The sequence below is a fragment of the Aulostomus chinensis genome, chromosome 4 (assembly GCF_037954235.1).
Source record: "Aulostomus chinensis isolate RoL2024-O1b breed Wild chromosome 4, RoL_Achi_v1.0, whole genome shotgun sequence".
NCBI lineage: Eukaryota > Metazoa > Chordata > Actinopteri > Syngnathiformes > Aulostomidae > Aulostomus > Aulostomus chinensis.
The window spans coordinates 29,910,359-29,929,419 of record NC_141323.1 but is presented as its reverse complement, the minus strand read 5'-3'; the positions used below and the strand labels follow the sequence as shown (position 1 = coordinate 29,929,419).

Here is a 19,061-nt window from a genome sequence, read left to right as displayed (position 1 = left end):
CAGCTTTGAGTCTTTGGGGACCAGCATGAGCGAGCTTCCCTCACACACCTTTTCTTGAAGCGCCCTCCACAGCTTTGGAATGGAATGTCATGCAGTGGTTAATTTGAAGTAGACAGATGGCAGATGCAGTACTTTTCTCTAGATGACATCAACATTCTTTTCTTTTATTGACAGGACACCTATTTGGCGTGTGAAAAGACCCTGAGGCTGTTGCGCTTCACTTTTTTTCTGAGGTTGTAAATTGTGTGAAATGGATATAGAGCCCATGTGTGTAATAGTCAAGGGCTTACGGCCATACCACTCTGAACACGCCCGATCTCGTCTGATCTTGGAAGCTAAGCAGGGTCGGCCCTGGTTAGTACTTGGATGGGAGACAGCCTGGGAATACCAGGTGCTGTAAGCGTTTTTGTTTCATTGTGAGGAAAGGGCAGCTTTGAGTGTTTGGGGACCAGCATGAGCGAGCTTCCCTCACACACCTTTTCTTGAAGCGCCCTACACAGCTTTCGGATGGAATGTCATGCAGTGTGTAATTTGAAGTAGACAGATTGCAGATGCAGTACTTTTCTCTAGATGACATCAACATTCTTTTCTTTGTATTGACAGGACAACTATTTGGTGTGTAAAAAGACTGTGAGGCTGTTGCACATCACATTTTTTTTGAGGTTGTAAAGTGAGTGAAATGGATATAGAGCCCATGTGTGTGAGAGTCAAGGGCTTACGGCCATACCACTCTGAACACACCCGATCTCGTCTGATCTCGGAAGCTTAGCAGGGTCGGGCCTGGTTAGTACTTGGATGGAAGACCGCCTGGGAATAACAGGTGCTGTAAACTTTTTTGTTTCATTGTGAGGAAAGGGCCGCTTTGAGACTTTGGGGACCAGCATGAGCGAGCTTCCCTCACACACCTTTTCTTGAAGGGCCCTCTGCAGCTTTGGAATGGAATTTCATGCAGTGGTTAATTTGAAGAAGACAGATGGCAGATGCAGTACTTTTCTCTCGATGACATCAACATTCTTTTGTTTTATTGACAGGACACCGATTTGGCGTGTGAAAAGACCCTGAGGCTGTTGCGCATCACTTTTTTTCTGAGGTTGTAAAGTGTGTGAAATGGATATAGAGCCCATGTGTGTGAGAGTCAATAGCTTACGGCCATAACCACTCTGAACACGCCCGATCTCGTCTGATCTCGAAAGGTAAGCAGGGTTGGGCCTGGTTAGTACTTGGATGGGAGACCGCCTGGGAATACCAGGTGCTGTAAGCTTTTTTGTTTCATTGTGAGGAAAGGGCAGCTTTGAGTGTTTGGGGACCAGCATGAGCGAGCTTCCCTCACACACATTTTCTTAAAGCGCCCTCCACAGCTTTCGAATGGAATGTCATGCAGTGTGTAATTTGACGTAGACAGATTGCAGATGCAGTACTTTTCTCTAGATGACATCAACATTTTTTTCTTTGTATTGACAGGACAACTATTTGGTGTGTAAAAAGACCGTGAGGCTGTTGCACATCACATTTTTTTTGAGGTTGTAAAGTGAGTGAAATGGATATAGAGCCCATGTGTGTGAGAGTCAAGGGCTTACGGCCATACCACTCTGAACACGCCCGATCTCGTCTGATCTCGGAAGCTTAGAAGGGTCGGGCCTGGTTAGTACTTGGATGGAAGATCGCCTGGGAATACCAGGTGCTGTAAGCTTTTTTGTTTCATTGTGAGGAAAGGGCCGCTTTGAGTCTTTGGGGACCAGCATGAGCGAGCTTCCCTCACACACCTTTTCTTGAAGCGCCCTCTGCAGCTTTGGAATGGAATTTCATGCAGTGGTTAATTTGAAGAAGACAGATGGCAGATGCAGTACTTTTCTCTCGATGACATCAACATTCTTTTCTTTTATTGACAGGACACGTATTTGGCGTGTGAAAAGACCCTGAGGCTGTTGCGCATCACTTTTTTTCTGAGGTTGTAAATTGTGTGAAATGGATATAGAGCCCATGTGTGTCAGAGTCAAGGGCTTACGGCCATACCACTCTGAACACGCCCGATCTCGTCTGATCTCGGAAGCTAAGCAGGGTCGGGCCTGGTTAGTACTTGGATGGAAGACCGCCTGGGAATACCAGGTGCTGTAAGCTTTTTTATTTCTTTATGAGGAAAGGGCAGCTTTGAGTCTTTGGGGACCAGCATGAGCGAGCTTCCCTCACACACCTTTTCTTGAAGCGCCCTCCACAGCTTTGGAATGGAATGTCATGCAGTGGTTAATTTGAAGTAGACAGATGGCAGATGCAGTACTTTTCTCTAGATGACATCAACATTCTTTTCTTTTATTGACAGGACACCTATTTGGCGTGTGAAAAGACCCTGAGGCTGTTGCGCTTCACTTTTTTTCTGAGGTTGTAAATTGTGTGAAATGGATATAGAGCCCATGTGTGTAATAGTCAAGGGCTTACGGCCATACCACTCTGAACACGCCTGATCTCGTCTGATCTTGGAAGCTAAGCAGGGTCGGCCCTGGTTAGTACTTGGATGGGAGACAGCCTGGGAATACCAGGTGCTGTAAGCGTTTTTGTTTCATTGTGAGGAAAGGGCAGCTTTGAGTGTTTGGGGACCAGCATGAGCGAGCTTCCCTCACACACCTTTTGTTGAAGCGCCCTACACAGCTTTCGGATGGAATGTCATGCAGTGTGTAATTTGAAGTAGACAGATTGCAGATGCAGTACTTTTCTCTAGATGACATCAACATTCTTTTCTTTGTATTGACAGGACAACTATTTGGTGTGTAAAAAGACTGTGAGGCTGTTGCACATCACATTTTTTTTGAGGTTGTAAAGTGAGTGAAATGGATATAGAGCCCATGTGTGTGAGAGTCAAGGGCTTATGGCCATACCACTCTGAACACGCCCGATCTCGTCTGATCTCGGAAGCTAAGCAGGGTCGGTCCTGGTTAGTACTTGGATGGGAGACCGCCTGGGAGTACCAGGTGCTGTAAGCTTTTTTGTTTCATTGTGAGGAAAGGGCAGCTTTGAGTGTTTGGGGACCAGCATGAGCGAGCTTCCCTCACACACCTTTTCTTGAAGCGCCCTCCACAGCTTTCGAATGGAATGTCATGCAGTGTGTAATTTGAAGTAGACAGATTGCAGATGCAGTACTTTTCTCTAGATGACATCAACATTCTTTTCTTTGTATTGACAGGACAACTATTTGGTGTGTAAAAAGACTGTGAGGCTGTTGCACATCACATTTTTTTTGAGGTTGTAAAGTGAGTGAAATGGTTATAGAGCCCATGTGTGTGAGAGTCAAGGGCTTACGGCCATACCACTCTGAACACACCCGATCTCGTCTGATCTCGGAAGCTTAGCAGGGTCGGGCCTGGTTAGTACTTGGATGGAAGACCGCCTGGGAATAACAGGTGCTGTAAGCTTTTTTGTTTCATTGTGAGGAAAGGGCCGCTTTGAGACTTTGGGGACCAGCATGAGCGAGCTTCCCTCACACACCTTTTCTTGAAGGGCCCTCTGCAGCTTTGGAATGGAATTTCATGCAGTGGTTAATTTGAAGAAGACAGATGGCAGATGCAGTACTTTTCTCTCGATGACATCAACATTCTTTTCTTTTATTGACAGGACACGTATTTGGCGTGTGAAAAGACCCTGAGGCTGTTGCGCATCACTTTTTTTCTGAGGTTGTAAATTGTGTGAAATGGATATAGAGCCCATGTGTGTCAGAGTCAAGGGCTTACGGCCATACCACTCTGAACACGCCCGATCTCGTCTGATCTCGGAAGCTAAGCAGGGTCGGGCCTGGTTAGTACTTGGATGGAAGACCACCTGGGAATACCAGGTGCTGTAAGCTTTTTTATTTCTTTGTGAGGAAAGGGCAGCTTTGAGTCTTTGGGGACCAGCATGAGCGAGCTTCCCTCACACACCTTTTCTTGAAGCGCCCTCCACAGCTTTGGAATGGAATGTCATGCAGTGGTTAATTTGAAGTAGACAGATGGCAGATGCAGTACTTTTCTCTAGATGACATCAACATTCTTTTCTTTTATTGACAGGACACCTATTTGGCGTGTGAAAAGACCCTGAGGCTGTTGCGCTTCACTTTTTTTCTGAGGTTGTAAATTGTTTGAAATGGATATAGAGCCCATGTGTGTAATAGTCAAGGGCTTACGGCCATACCACTCTGAACACGCCCGATCTCGTCTGATCTCGGAAGCTAAGCAGGGTCGGCCCTGGTTAGTACTTGGATGGGAGACCGCCTGGGAATACCAGGTGCTGTAAGCATTTTTGTTTCATTGTGAGGAAAGGGCAGCTTTGAGTGTTTGGGGACCAGCATGAGCGAGCTTCCCTCACACACCTTTTCTTGAAGCGCCCTACACAGCTTTCGGATGGAATGTCATGCAGTGTGTAATTTGAAGTAGACAGATTGCAGATGCAGTACTTTTCTCTAGATGACATCAACATTCTTTTCTTTGTATTGACAGGACAACTATTTGGTGTGTAAAAAGACTGTGAGGCTGTTGCACATCACATTTTTTTTGAGGTTGTAAAGTGAGTGAAATGGATATAGAGCCCATGTGTGTGAGAGTCAAGGGCTTACGGCCATACCACTCTGAACACGCCCGATCTCGTCTGATCTCGGAAGCTTTGCAGGGTCGGGCCTGGTTAGTACTTGGATGGAAGACCGCCTGGGAATACCAGGTGCTGTAAGCTTTTTTGTTTGATTGTGAGGAAAGGGCCGCTTTGAGACTTTGGGGACCAGCATGAGCGAGCTTCCCTCACACACCTTTTCTTGAAGGGCCCTCTGCAGCTTTGGAATGGAATTTCATGCAGTGGTTAATTTGAAAAAGACAGATGGCAGATGCAGTACTTTTCTCTCAATGACATCAACATTCTTTTGTTTTATTGACAGGACACCGATTTGGCGTGTGAAAAGACCCTGAGGCTGTTGCGCATCACTTTTTTTCTGAGGTTGTAAAGTGTGTGAAATGGATATAGAGCCCATGTGTGTGAGAGTCAAGAGCTTACGGCCATACCACTCTGAACACGCCCGATCTCGTCTGATCTCGGAAGCTAAGCAGGGTTGGGCCTGGTTAGTACTTGGATGGGAGACCGCCTGGGAATACCAAGTGCTGTAAGCTTTTTTGTTTCATTGTGAGGAAAGTGCAGCTTTGAGTGTTTGGGGACCAGCATGAGCGAGCTTCCCTCACACACCTTTTCTTGAAGTGCCCTCCACAGCTTTCGAATGGAATGTCATGCAGTGTGTAATTTGAAGTAGACAGATTGCAGATGCAGTACTTTTCTCTAGATGACATCAACATTTTTTTCGTTGTATTGACAGGACAACTATTTGGTGTGTAAAAAGACCGTGAGGCTGTTGCACATCACATTTTTTTTGAGGTTGTAAAGTGAGTGAAATGGATATAGAGCCCATGTGTGTGAGAGTCAAGGGCTTACGGCCATACCACTCTGAACACGCCCGATCTCGTCTGATCTCGGAAGCTTAGCAGGGTCGGGCCTGGTTAGTACTTGGATGGAAGACCGCCTGGGAATACCAGGTGCTGTAAGCTTTTTTGTTTCATTGTGAGGAAAGGGCCGCTTTGAGTGTTTGGGGACCAGCATGAGCGAGCTTCCCTCACACACCTTTTCTTGAAGCGCCCTCCACAGCTTTGGAATGGAATGTCATGCAGATGTTAATTTGAAGTAGACAGATGGCAGATGCAGTACTTTTCTCTAGATGACATCAACATTCTTTTCTTTTATTGACAGGACACCGATTTGGCGTGTGAAAAGACCCTGAGGCTGTTGCGCATCACTTTTTTTCTGAGGTTGTAAATTGTGTGAAATGGATATAGAGCCCATGTGTGTCAGAGTCAAAGGCTTATGGCCATACTACTCTGAACACGCCCGATCTCGTCTGATCTTGGAAGCTAAGCAGGGTCGGGCCTGGTTAGTACTTGGATGGAAGACCGCCTGGGAATACCAGGTGCTGTAAGCTTTTTTATTTCTTTGTGAGGAAAGGGCAGCTTTGAGTCTTTGGGGACCAGCATGAGCGAGCTTCCCTCACACACCTTTTCTTGAAGTGCCCTCCACAGCTTTCGAATGGAATGTTATGCAGTGTGTAATTTGAAGTAGACAGATTGCAGATGCAGTACTTTTCTCTAGATGACATCAACATTCTTTTGTTTTATTGACAGGACACCGATTTGGCGTGTGAAAAGACCCTGAGGCTGTTGCGCATCACTTTTTTTCTGAGGTTGTAAAGTTTGTGAAATGGATATAGAGCCCATGTGTGTGAGAGTCAAGAGCTTACGGCCATACCACTCTGAACACGCCCGAGCTCGTCTGATCTCGGAAGCTAAGTAGGGTTGGGCCTGGTTAGTACTTGGATGGGAGACCGCCTCGGAATACCAGGTGCTGTAAGCTTTTTTGTTTCATTGTGAGGAAAGGGCAGCTTTGAGTGTTTGGGGACCAGCATGAGCGAGCTTCCCTCACACACCTTTTCTTGAAGCGCCCTCTGCAGCTTTGGAATGGAATTTCATGCAGTGGTTAATTTGAAGTAGACAGATGGCAGATGCAGTACTTTTCTCTCGATGACATCAACTTTCTTTTCTTTTATTGACAGGACACCTATTTAATTTGAAGTAGAAAGATGGCAGATGCAGTGTACTGGGCTTCTCTCTACTCCTCTCTCTCCTCCTATATGTGTCATACATTAATTATACTCATAGGTATTACTAACTTGTCTCCTTTTCTGGAGCCTTTTTGGCTCCTCTCATTCCAGATCTGGGTGCTGCTGGAGGAGGCTGCAGAGCTGAAGAGGCTCAAGCTGCCACCCGTAGCTCCACCTACTCACATCACCGTCTTTCCATCAGTCTCTCTCTCTCTTTATCTCTGTCCCTCTCTTTCCTTCTACATATCCGTCTTCCTCCATTATCTGTTTTGTTCCTGTTCTCTTTCCCCCCAATCGGTCAAAGCAGAAGGCCGTCCCCATTGAGCCTGGATCTGCTCGATGTTCCTGCCTGTTAAAAGGAAGGTTTTTGTCGCCGCTTTTGCAGGATGTGCTTGCTGATGGAGAATTGTTGGGTGTAGATTCATTGAAGCAGTTTGGTACTGGACCTGCTCTACCTGTAAAGTGTCATGAGATAAGTTTTGTTGTGATTTGGTGCAATATAAATAAAATTAACTTGACCAGTGTCATTTGTGGTCTTTCGTTAATTGCATGCCACATGAAATTATTATTAGTCACTTTTATCTCACATTTGACCTGCAGCTACAGTCTCACAGTGGCAAGACGAGAACACTTCTACTTCTGATGATAACAGTTTGTTCAACAATGAACTTCATCCAGTACCATGTTGTTAAACACTGGAACACCAGCATAGCACCTGAACAGGGACTTTAACCCTGGACCCTCAGATTAAAAGTCTGATGCTCTACCGTCTGAGCTACTCAGGCTCTTCCTTCAGCATTTAGACAGGAAAAGAAACACCTGTGAAGGTCAAACTGCTGCTTTCTTGACTTGTTCAATCCTCCATGTTCAAGTCCACCATGCTTTTGATTGGTTCTGATTCTCTGTGGCAAAATCCAACAAGAGGCTCCAAAAATGTCTTGAATGTCATAAGAATGCACAGGACAAGATGTTCGTTTCCTTCATGTCTGCAGTTCCTCCACTGGAAAGTAAAGTCAATGCTGTTCCTCTGCTGAAACCTGGGATCGGACCAGGGACCTTTAGATCTTCAGTCTAACGCTCTCCCAACTGAGCTATTTCAGCTCTGAGGGAGGGCCCTGCTTCTCTCATTTTATAATCTCTTCCACTCTCACTAGAACTTAGAGAGGATTTGAGCTTCTGAAGTCATGACACATTGAACAGTTCGACAGGACCATTTTTGATGAATGTCTGAATCAAACAAGCCTCTTTTGTTTGTCTTCTTCCCAGTTGCCTCAACATTGTGTGAGCCAATAATTCCACATCTGTACCAGACACACCTCTGGTTGGTGGGTTTTATGGATCTTTCTGTTCTAACAGTGTCTTTTATCTTAAATATGCCACTTTCACATGAAAACATCAATAACAGGACAATATCAAAACTATTATTGCTGCTGTTGCTGTTGTTGGTTGTGTGTCTGTCTTCCATCCCCCTGTCCCCCCTGTCTTTCTCTCTGCTTGTCTTTCACCCTCATCTTGTTCCCATCTTTTTGTCATTCTCTCCCTCATTTCTCTCTGTCTTTTGTCTTTTCTTCTCTATATTTGTCTTCTGCTGCTCCAGGATCAGCTCCTATCACACAGTGGTCCAGAACCATTATGAAGCCTGATCATGAATGTGAGCAAAGCTCTTAGAACAGGCCTGCTGCCACCACAACTAAGATCCTGCAGGTCACTAGAAACTCCAGTGTCCAGCTGACAAGTGGACTTTCCTCTGATCTGTGGTGGTGCTGAGTTTAGCAAACATCTCCAACAAGAAGATGAAGGAGGCCATCAACTCCTCCAAGCTCAACATCTATACTGGCTTTACTGGGAGATCAGGAGGTCAAAGCAGATCTTCACCCTCCACCTCAGATGGTTTCTACTCACAGAGATGAGGGACCAGTTCAAACCAGCTACCTGGAGCTCCCTTAAGCCATTGTCCCCATCAGCTAACATCTGGATCTGGACCTGCACCGGTGCTGATTTGTGTCTTGAGTCCCCAGAGTTTGTTGAACCAGAGAAGCTTCAACTGGTGACGGTCGTACAACCAAGTGTGAAGGTGAGCCTGCATTGTCTGATCTGGAGCTAACAGGGGAATTAGCAAGTGCTCTGACTGTTCTAGAGTTGCTGCTTAGTAAAATTTGAATTTATTTGTTGAAATGTTCCAGTTTCTATGAGGTCAGGGAAGATTGGTGTGGATCTAAAGGTCCCTGGTTGGATCCCAGGACATTGTTTTGGCTCATTTGAACATTTTCAAACCCTCGTTGCTCAGATTTTACATGAATTTGATCATGACTTTTGGACAAATGTCTTGTTTATTAATTAAATAATCACTTCAGTTATGAATTTAGTGAGTCACCCAGACTTGGTCAATAACAAAAATAAGTCTGGTTATTATTCAGTTTCCAGTCAGTAGGGACACACGCACACACACACACACACACACACACACAGCCTGTCTTTGGTATAAAATGGTCTGTCACGTTCACGTTGGAAGATTTCTCTGACTCAATTGTGAATAAAGAGATTCTTCATCTGACACCTGAGTCTTGATCCACTGATTCCTCTGATCCACCTCTTTCTGCTCCAACAAGGCTGACATGGATCAGGTGGGTCCATGTCATCCAATCAGTAGGTTTCTCTTCTCAATTAATTTTCTTCATCCCAGTTTAGATTGATTCTTCTCAGCCTCATGAAGGAGCATCTGATCAGGTGTTTGACTGCTTGTTGGTTGTAATTCCATAGATTTTAATCTCAGATGTTATAGAATTAATAAGAACATCTTAAAGACCTTTGTCCAACACTTGAAACTCACCTGTCTGTCGAGGCCCAACTGGCCTTTGGTAGTGAGGTGGTGGATGCATGTGAATGAAATGAGGCTCGTGTTGCTGTGAGGAGCCACTAGAGGGAGACACCTGTCGTTCCTCCCAGCTGACAATGAGGCTTCACAGCTGCATTTGAAGCTGTCCTTTATGAGTCACAACTGTCTCAAGCTCAGGAGCCAAACTCACCGAAAAAATATGCAAGTGGCTCTGGACAAAAGCGTCTGCTCAATGAAATTGTAGGATTGTAGAATTCTATAAATGTATAATATAATTGTAGAAATGCTCTCTCTCACCACCCCCCAAAGTCTGTGCCAGGGTCTCTGGCCAGTGGTCAATGGCTCCTATCACCTGCCCAGGATGGATCCAGCTTGCTTGTCTTTGTAATTCTGCACTTATTAGAGACCTGGAAACAAAGGAATGCGGAAAAAGAGAAAATAGGACCTCACACAAATGGGCTTGTGACACAATTTTAAAGAGTTGTGTCAATGTGAATCTTTTACAAATGTGTGTGTGAATGTGGTTGTTGTGGCCGAGTGGTGAAGGCGATGGACTAGAAATCCATTGGGGTCTCCCTGCTCAGGTTGGAGTCCTGCCAACAACGTTAAAGTGTTGATGTTCTGGAGGAGACAACATCTGATCTTTTTAGATCCACAAGTCAAAGGTTTTCTTTAAAGTGCTGCAGCAGCTGAGGATGAGGGAGAGACAGAATTTCAAACCATCTTCGTGAGGACATTTTGAAAAATGATGACATTTGCCACAGTTATTATTGACTTGGAACACTGCAAAAATATCCCCTCTCCAAAAACCCTCCTCTTCAACTTTGTACCCAAGTTGTCTCCTCATCAGGCACCATAGTGTCCAGGATGTTCAGTCAAAAAGTCATTAATGATTTTAAAAATGTCCATCAAACACAAAATAAGGCTTCAAATAGGTAAAATCACCATCTGTAGACTGGACCAATATGCTGATGTGATCCTTTGATTAGTTTAGGATCAGTCAGAGATCAAAGACTGAAGCAGGAGATCAATGCTCAGAACCCAGAGATCAAAGACAGAATTCAGACATCAGAGAAAGAATTCAGACATCAAACACATACCTGATGGAGGCTCCACCCCCCCCAGACAGTTTCCATGTAAGTCGTAAGTTTTATTTTTAAAGCGCCAAATCACAACAAGTGTTATCTTCTTTTTATTCTTTTTATTAAAGATTGAAGCTCCATACAAGACAGTTTGTAGACAAGAACATCACAGCCTGGGAAGCTTTCACTTCTTTTGATGGACAGCTTTGATTTCAGGTTCTACCTCTGTAAAATTGAAAGTAAAGTAAATGAAGCACCTGTGAAGGTAAAACTGATGATGTCATGACTTGTTCAGTCCTCCAACGTTAAAGTCCAACAAGCTTTTGATTGTCTCTGATTCTCTGTGGCAAAATCCAACAAGAGGAAACAGAAAATCTTGAGGTTGTCTCACTTTTTTTTTTTAAAGAAACTCTGCATAGGACAGTGATAGGATGCTTGTTTCCTTGGATGAAAAAGTCTGGTACTCTCATCTTCTTAAACATTTACTTGTTCAATCAGGACAAGAGAATCTGAGCTTGGATGTCATTTTGTAGTAAAAGGTGAATTAAACTTGTAAACATCAGCTGGTGTTCACTCTGATGATGTATCGATGGTCTGTATTCTGCCTTCTGTAGCACGATGCTGCTGGGAAGAAGCCTGATTATGTCAGAGTTGTGTTCAGTGGCTCCTGCTGGGTCCATTTCTGACAAATAGGCTCCAAAGAGTTCAGGTGTTTAAAAGCTCAGGGTTGCTGTCAGCAGACGAGGTGGCCGAGTGGTTAAGGCGATGGACTGCTAATCCATTGTGCTCTGCACGTGTGGGTTTGAATCCCATCCTCGTTGTGAGTGACTCTGGTTTCTACTCCAACATTATGGAATTACTGTGAGGCTTTTAACTGACACAGATACCAGTTGAGTCAACTTCCCTTTCACAACCTGACCAAAACAACTCTGACACCCAGAGCTCACATGTGTCAATCACCTCTGTAGAAGGTCCCGCCCCCACAGAGCTATAAATCCTCCCATCAGTGAAGAAAACTGAAGACGCCTCTTGGATGAGAGCTGAAGCATCTTCAAGAAACCTGAAACAGTCCACTTGGTACATTTAAATAATTCTACAATTTCTTTAAGCTTTCGTCCAAAGCCACGTGCATGTATCACATGTATATAATATATATGTGATACTCTTTCATCTACTCATGAACCAAAAATGCAGTCTAATACCACTAAATTTGTGCAGAAAAATGTCATTTGTGCTCCTTCTTTTATTTATTTGTTTTAGTATTTTTTAATGTATTTACTTTCAATTCACATTTTGTCCATTAACTTCATAATCACTCTTCACAGTCGCCATCTCATCACATGACTAAAGTTTGGGTTCTGTATTGGTGGTAAAATATCCTTCCATGCCCCTCACTAGTTTGCACACAGAAAAGCATATTTACTGGTTTCAAATCTCTTAGTGTGTTCTCTCTCTTAAACCAGCTGTGGCAGCTTTCATTGTGTGATTGATTTTAAAATATAAATATGGAACAGAACCAATGGAATAAGATGTCAGGACATTTGAAGGAATGTAAATCTCCTGTTGAAATGTTGCAGTGTGCAGCTGAGACTCTCTGGCAGTGGCACAAGGAGCCACAATGGCAGAACCTGGACCCTCCTGGAGGAGAACCACAGGTGAGGGCCTTCTTGGCTCCAGATTGATGGAAATCAAGTGTCTGAGGCTGTCAGCAGCCATTAAGTTGATCTGGTTGGGCACTGGTATTTTTTCTTTCTGCAGCTCAGGAGTGATTCAGGAGAAGAGTTTCAGAACAGCCAAGGTTGGGGACTGGAATTTTCAAATTTCCCCTGGAACCAGACAACCTTGGGAGGTAAAACCTCCAATCATAGCCACTCAGATGCAGCAGCAGAAAGAAGCTGTCATCTACCCTGACAGTCAGAGCATCAAGTCAAGAAAACATCAACCATCTTGTAGTTCCAAACCTTCACCTGTCAGATTCAGCTACTTCTTATTGTGGGACTTGAAATTTGAACACAATGGAATTTGGTCAAGGAGTTTTCCTTCAAGTCCAAACATCATCGTCCAGCCTCCAACCAGAGGTCCATCAGTTATCATGGGAGCCACATGTGGAGTCTGGGTTCTTTTCTAGAATGTGACGGCAATGACAGTCCTGCCAAGTGACATCACTGACATGAATGGATGACTTCAGTCACATGACTGGATGACTTCAGTCACATGACTGGATGACAGTGTAGATGCCAATGTAGAGGTTGGGGAAATAGTCTCTGAGAATCCAGCTTGAACCAACACCCTCCTTGTTCTTCAAAAACCCAAACAGCGACCATCAGTCTCCCTCCAATCCTGTACTTGGGTTCAATGTTGCTGTTCCATTTAGCAGCAGTAGGTGTCGCTGTGATACCAGGTTCAGTTCAAGAGTCCCAACTCCAGCTCATGTTGGTGACCTCAGTGGCAGGGTAAAATGGTGCTTCAGTGGATCATGTGGATCAACTCATGTCTGTCCTCACTGCTCCACAGGTCTGTCAAATGTTCTGTAAAATAGTTTGAGCACAGCAGAGATGCTAGATTAGGAGTTGATGGGAGTTGTTGCAGATACCAGTGTCCAAAGTCCAGCTTGAACCCAGTTTGTGCACTTATTTTTCAAGCTAGCAGAGATTCTTTTCACTGTGTGTTAATTTTGACAAGAATTTTTCCTTTCGTTTTAGTTATCGTCAGTCATCGAAGACTGGATTCAGTTAAATTCCCATCTTAGCCTTTTAGTTTAGAACAGTTTTAGTTAAAATTTAGTCTTTTGTCTTCAGTTTTAGTGTCATTTTAGTCTGAAGCAATGTTTTATTTTCCTGAGATGTTGCAAAGGGATATGTGATGTTCTATAAAACTCCATACAAAGCAAACATGAAACTGTCATTTAAACTGAGATTGAAGCACATTGCTCTTGTCAATAAGGATCATGATCATAATAATGAAACGTCAGAAGCCTGTTAGAAAAAGTGCAAGTTCTTGTTTATTTTCTGTATTTGACTGACAAGCCACAAGAGTAAAGCTCCAGCTGCGGGATGGCGGGCCTTCAGGTGTCTTTTCAAACTGGTCGTGTTTTTTCCACTAATCTAAGATCCACAACGCTCCCCATCCTTGTCAGGAACAACACACTCCGTCTTCTGTTCAGCAGGATGATAACAGAAATGCGTCCATAAATCCGCTCGTCTTTTTCTTCCAACTTTCCACGCTGCCGCCACAGGTGAAGGTCTGCTGCTCGTCTACACAGCGTCTCTGCAACGTGCACTGACACACCACGGAGGGCGGGGCGGGTGTGGGGTCGGGGCTGCCAATCAAAAAGTCGGACTGAGAGGTCAAATTAGTTTTGAGATGATTAATTGGTTAAAAAGAAAAGAAATCAAGGCATTAAGGATGGTTGTAACCCTGAGAGTCCGACCGGCCGCCGTCATCCTTTTCATCACGTTTTTACTCGTCAGCTTATAGTGAACAGCGATTTTGTTTTAATTTTCGTTGTCAGTACTTATTAGTATAGTATAGTATTTAAGTTAAATAAAGTGTAGTCAATGAAAAATTTTCCTTTCAAAATTAACACTGCTGCCAAGCTAAAGTGACTTCTGTCAACAAAGGTAAACATACAAAAGGATATTTCTACTGTCAGTTCAAGATTTTTATCAAACTCCTTTTTCATAGCTTCAACCTTCCTCTTGTGTTAGCTTTCTGTTCCCATCTCTGATGTTAACAGGTCAGTTTTGACCCACGTCTTCAATCAGCTGTCAAATGAACTAAAAACAATTTTCTATCATCCAAGTTGTTTCCCATCTCTTGGTTTCCTTGTTAGGCTTCCTTATCCATGGAAATATTGATTTGAATATTTTGTTGTGGGCCTCTGGACCTTTTTTTAGTCAGTAAACCCTCGATTTCAGTTAAAAAATGATCAAATGAACCTCAAGAAAATCATAGAAATAAACAAAAGGTTGTTGTGTTTCCTGACCATTACTGAGGGGTGTTAGAACACATCTCTGACATGGATTGGTTTTATTTATTATTCATTTTAATATTATTAACTATTGTAACATCCATGGTGTTATGGGTCAGTTTCGACCCTCATATATTTACTTCAAGAAAAAGGAAAAAAGTCTCTTTTTCAGCAACAGAACTTTAATACAAACACAAAATGAAAAGCAGAACAAGCCAGAACCCAAAATATGGATTTGCAAGGTCAAACAAACAACAACCAGTCAAGCAAACCAAACCAACAGAAACCAACTACTGGTTCAAAACCAGTAAAAAACAAAAATAGAGGAAAAGTCTCTGTGTGTAAGAACATGCATGTGTATGTGTGTGTGTGTTTAGATGTGTGTGTGTCAAAAACTGACACACTTTATTTTTTTGACAACATGAGCCAACAGTGGTGGTGTCTGTCAAAGAGGTGGAGCTCTGTCCTTCACCTGCAAGATTTCAGCAGGCAGCTCAGGTCTAGTTTTCTTCACTGTGCCACCATGATAAGTTTCCTCCTGAGAAGTTCTTGTCCAAGGTCATAGCTGGTAAAAGAATTGTCACAGTGATACTGGGACCCTGCAGTCCAGTCGTCATATCCAGGACCACACTGGACATGGCCGTCTTTGTTTGTTTTGTTGTTGTGCAGGTCGATGGGAAAACGAGGCCAAATGAGAATCCCCTGAAGCTCCCATGACTGGGAGAGGAGCTGCTGTCAGTGGGTTGCTGACAGTGCACTTCTGACTTCAGGTTTGGCTCTAATTGTTGCTTTATCATCTTATTTTGATCACTGGGTCCAGACAGACCCTCACTATTTTATCATTCAGTGAAAAACATTTGTTTGTTTTATTTTGTTGAACTAGAGGTTCCTGCCAAAGTCAGAAAGCCTTGATGCAATAAACAAATTGATGTGCTTCTTTGATGCATTTAAAACCTCCAAACAGGTCACACAGGAGGAAGGTGAAATCATGTGACCATCATTATAACAGCTGTTGACCTTGTTTGAACTATTTGATGGTGCTAAATATTGACAGCTTGCTAACATTAACTAGCTAACGTTGCTAGCTAGCTAATATTATTTTCTAACTTCAGGCCTAAATTTGGGATTGATTGTGAAAATTGTTCTCCTCACCTTTGTCAGCACCAGGTTTTGTCTTGATGATGTCATTGTAACTGCCTTTCTGATTCTAAAATATAATGCATCCAAGAATAAAAATGTAAAACTGCCCCTCCATGGAAATATCATATTTAATATATTGCAATATTCTTTTCCAGTATACTTCACTATATTTTTGTTTTATCAGAGAGACTTTAATGTCTGTCTTTGGTTTCTAAACTCTGACTCTCCTGTTATTGGTGCTGACTGAATTCTACCACCTGACAGACTGGGAAGGCTCATATTTGTGATGGATCCATAAATATAGGAAGGTCTTGTTTCAATGAATTGGTGTGAGATAACTTGTTATTTTGTTTGTGGTTGTCATGGTGACTCGTGGTGTCGGGGCTCCACTGATGTTGGCATTTTGTCGTGGTTGTGCACGTGTGCAACTCAAGGTAAACGTACTCACAGTTGATGGAAGCAACTCAGATCAGCTGTTCTGGAACCAGATACTCAGAGTTTCCCATCTCAGAGTGTCAACTCAGGAGTGATTGAGGAGAAGAGTTTCAGAACAGCCACAGTTGGGGGACTTCCATCCAGCCATCCATTTTCTATCCCTGTGAGGGAGTTCAGGGATCTGGAGCTGCTTCGTTCAGGTGGATCCAGAACACAAGATGGGTGTCAGTCAGGACACCAGAAGGAGACCAGCATCTGGAAGGTGAAGTGCTTTAATCTGACACCGTTGTGTCAACAGTTCTGAAATAAGAACAAAAATAAACAGTATTATTTCCACCTCATACTCCTGCATATATTCAAGTGAACAGGGAACACAAATTCATGCACAACTTCTCCTGTGTGTTCATCCACAGTCACTAAACAACAACCAAACCAAACAAAAGGGGGTTTGCCAGCGTGGCCTGCTGAGGTAGAAAGGAGCTGTACAAATTGAGTCCTTTTACCATTTCTTTCCTGGCTGCTTCTGGCGGCGCTGTCGTCACTTCCTGTGACAGTGGGAGGGAAAGGGGTCCCCCTTCAGAATAAGTTTTATATCATTATGTTACTGCCTCTTCAAGATGCCTTCAACAGACCAACTCCCTGAATAGCACAGTGAGGTGGTGTGGCCAAGCGGTTTAAGGTGCTGGATGAAGACTCCAGTCTCTGAGGAGACACAACTTCTTGCATGTTGGTGCCCCATCACACACAACAGGTGCACTTGTACTCTTTTCACCTCTGACCCACAAACATTCCACCAGTGAACGTCCAGAAATTGAAGCATAAACAGTTCAGCAACAATGAATTCTTCAAATCCTCCTCTGAAATCAGAGATGAATCTTTACCTGCTGAGGCCTGCTTCAGAGCAAATTGTGAAACCTTCAACACTCACATTCCTGTTCTTGTCACAATCCTGCTCTCCTCAATCAAGGCCTGTTCAATAAATGGTAGAGCAGAGTGGAGCAGAGGAAGCGTGCTGGGCCCAGAACCCAGAGGTTGATGGAACAAAACCATTCTCTGCTGAAAGAAAGGAGCAAAATAAACCTGATTGTTTTGAAATGTGAGTCTGTTAAAAAGAGGTAGAAATGGTGATGTAGTCAGTTGTTCCTTTTGTTTTATTACAGAGACCTCATTGTTAATTAAATAATTTTAATTCTTTACTTGACGTTTCATGCTGTTTCGACTGAAAAAGGCGACTTCCTGGAGAAGATCTTCCAGGGGGTCCAGGTTAAAGCGGTGCCCCAGCTGGCACCAGGCGCTGACCCAGGTCCTGCATGTGAGATACTGTCAGTTCTGTTCTGCCCTGCTCACAACCACAGGCTGGTGTTGAGGCCTGCAGCAACCAGGACCCCAGTCACCAAGTGTATAAAGGCTGGTCATTGTGGCAGTGGGAGGAGTCAAAATGAAGACAGACCAATGTGAGCAGGACTTGACTGCAAAAGTAAGAAGAACTTGACCATGTTTCCTACAGTACCCAGGAGGCTTGGTAGTTGTTGAAGGAAGCTCCAAAAGCAAAGAGCAGACAGCAGGATATAAAAAGAAAAGATCCAGACACTAAAACTACAAGTAGAAACAAGATGAAATACTAAAAGCTTTGGAAAGATACTACAAGGTTGTATATACATTATTATATACACTACTATTCTCATTGACTCCTAAAGAGGGAAAGGAAAAATTAGAATGTGGATCAGATCAAACTGAGACTAAACTGAGACATTCGTCAGATCAAATTCAGATTAAAGCAAGATTCTCCAGATCAAAGTGAGAATTCCTGATGATGTCATCAGGGCTTTGACAGTAACTAGAATTCTGTCTTTGATCTCAAGACATGAAAGAAACACAATTGAGGAAAGTAGAACAGAGCACATTCAGCTTCATTAGAAACACTTGAACTGTTGAACAGTAGAATTTGTTTGAAACAGTTTACAACACTGAGTGACAGGATTGAAGAGGGAAGATTTTTCTACTTTAAATTTAATTCTAACTTCCAAGTCAAGTCAAGTCAATTTTATTTATAAAGTGCCAAATCACAACAGAAGTTATCTCATGACACTTTACAAGTTTATCTCATGAGATCGGTACCCTGGAAGGTATCACCTTGATGCTTGATGTTCCTGCCTGTTTAAAGGTTTTGTCACCACTGTTGCAGGATGTGCTTGCTGATGGAGAATTGTTGGGTGTAGATTCACTGAAGGAGTTTGGTACTGGACCTGCTCTACCTGTAAAGTGTCATGAGATAACTTTTGTTGTGATTTGGTGCAAAATAAATAAAATTAACTTGACCAGTGTTATTTGTGGTCTTTTGTTAATTGCATGCCACATGAAATTATTATTGGTCAGTTTTCTAGTGACAGTCTCACAGTGGCAAGACAAGAACACTTCTACTTTTAATGATGACAGTTTGTTCAACACTGAACTTCATCCAGTACCATGTTGTCAAACACTGGAACATCCACAGCACCTGAACAGGGACTTGAACCCTGGACCCTCAGATTAAAAGTCTGATGCTCTACCGTCTGAGCTACTCAGGCTCTTCCTACAGCATTTAGACAGGAAAAGAAACACCTGTGAAGGTCAAACTGATGCTTTCTTGACTTGTTCAATCCTCCATGTTCAAGTCCACCATGCTTTTGATTGGCTCTGATTCTCTGTGGCAAAATCCAACAAGAGGCTCCAAAAATGTCTTGAATGTCATAAGAATGCACAGGACAAGATGTTCGTTTCCTTCATGTCTGCAGTTCCTCCACTGGAAAGTAAAGTCAATGCTGTTCCTCTGCTGAAACCTGGGATCGGACCAGGGACCTTTAGATCTTCAGTCTAACGCTCTCCTAACTGAGCTGTTTCAGCTCTGAGTGAGGGCCCTGCCTCTCTCATTTTATAATCTCTTCCACTCTCACTAGAACTTAGAGAGGA

At 43.4% G+C, this 19,061-nt stretch overlaps 14 non-coding genes and 3 pseudogenes across 14 annotated transcripts; 15 read left to right on the top strand and 2 right to left on the bottom strand.

Annotated features, from left to right (window-relative positions):
- The first annotated feature begins 284 nt into the window (after positions 1-284).
- Positions 285-403, top strand: LOC147266036 (5S ribosomal RNA; annotated as a pseudogene).
- A 310-nt stretch (positions 404-713) lies between these two features.
- LOC147266035 (5S ribosomal RNA) lies at positions 714-832 on the top strand. The gene has a single exon (XR_015115185.1). It is a non-coding gene; the product is annotated as a 5S ribosomal RNA (ribosomal RNA).
- A 309-nt stretch (positions 833-1,141) lies between these two features.
- On the top strand, positions 1,142-1,261 carry LOC147266034 (5S ribosomal RNA). The gene has a single exon (XR_015115345.1). It is a non-coding gene; the product is annotated as a 5S ribosomal RNA (ribosomal RNA).
- Positions 1,262-1,571: 310 nt separating this feature from the next.
- On the top strand, positions 1,572-1,690 carry LOC147266033 (5S ribosomal RNA; annotated as a pseudogene).
- Positions 1,691-1,999: 309 nt separating this feature from the next.
- LOC147266032 (5S ribosomal RNA) lies at positions 2,000-2,118 on the top strand. The gene has a single exon (XR_015112695.1). It is a non-coding gene; the product is annotated as a 5S ribosomal RNA (ribosomal RNA).
- A 309-nt stretch (positions 2,119-2,427) lies between these two features.
- Positions 2,428-2,546, top strand: LOC147266031 (5S ribosomal RNA; annotated as a pseudogene).
- Positions 2,547-2,856: 310 nt separating this feature from the next.
- LOC147266030 (5S ribosomal RNA) lies at positions 2,857-2,975 on the top strand. The gene has a single exon (XR_015113353.1). It is a non-coding gene; the product is annotated as a 5S ribosomal RNA (ribosomal RNA).
- A 310-nt stretch (positions 2,976-3,285) lies between these two features.
- On the top strand, positions 3,286-3,404 carry LOC147266029 (5S ribosomal RNA). The gene has a single exon (XR_015114393.1). It is a non-coding gene; the product is annotated as a 5S ribosomal RNA (ribosomal RNA).
- Positions 3,405-3,713: 309 nt separating this feature from the next.
- On the top strand, positions 3,714-3,832 carry LOC147266028 (5S ribosomal RNA). Its single transcript, XR_015115563.1, has one exon. It is a non-coding gene; the product is annotated as a 5S ribosomal RNA (ribosomal RNA).
- A 309-nt stretch (positions 3,833-4,141) lies between these two features.
- On the top strand, positions 4,142-4,260 carry LOC147266027 (5S ribosomal RNA). Its single transcript, XR_015113221.1, has one exon. It is a non-coding gene; the product is annotated as a 5S ribosomal RNA (ribosomal RNA).
- Positions 4,261-4,570: 310 nt separating this feature from the next.
- On the top strand, positions 4,571-4,689 carry LOC147266026 (5S ribosomal RNA). Its single transcript, XR_015115249.1, has one exon. It is a non-coding gene; the product is annotated as a 5S ribosomal RNA (ribosomal RNA).
- A 309-nt stretch (positions 4,690-4,998) lies between these two features.
- Positions 4,999-5,117, top strand: LOC147266025 (5S ribosomal RNA). Its single transcript, XR_015112995.1, has one exon. It is a non-coding gene; the product is annotated as a 5S ribosomal RNA (ribosomal RNA).
- Positions 5,118-5,427: 310 nt separating this feature from the next.
- Positions 5,428-5,546, top strand: LOC147266024 (5S ribosomal RNA). The gene has a single exon (XR_015113997.1). It is a non-coding gene; the product is annotated as a 5S ribosomal RNA (ribosomal RNA).
- Positions 5,547-5,855: 309 nt separating this feature from the next.
- LOC147266023 (5S ribosomal RNA) lies at positions 5,856-5,974 on the top strand. The gene has a single exon (XR_015114598.1). It is a non-coding gene; the product is annotated as a 5S ribosomal RNA (ribosomal RNA).
- Positions 5,975-6,283: 309 nt separating this feature from the next.
- Positions 6,284-6,402, top strand: LOC147266022 (5S ribosomal RNA). Its single transcript, XR_015114841.1, has one exon. It is a non-coding gene; the product is annotated as a 5S ribosomal RNA (ribosomal RNA).
- A 1,275-nt stretch (positions 6,403-7,677) lies between these two features.
- On the bottom strand, positions 7,678-7,750 carry trnaf-gaa (transfer RNA phenylalanine (anticodon GAA)). The gene has a single exon. It is a non-coding gene; the product is annotated as a tRNA-Phe (tRNA).
- Positions 7,751-18,606: 10,856 nt separating this feature from the next.
- On the bottom strand, positions 18,607-18,679 carry trnak-uuu (transfer RNA lysine (anticodon UUU)). The gene has a single exon. It is a non-coding gene; the product is annotated as a tRNA-Lys (tRNA).
- Positions 18,680-19,061: the final 382 nt, after the last annotated feature.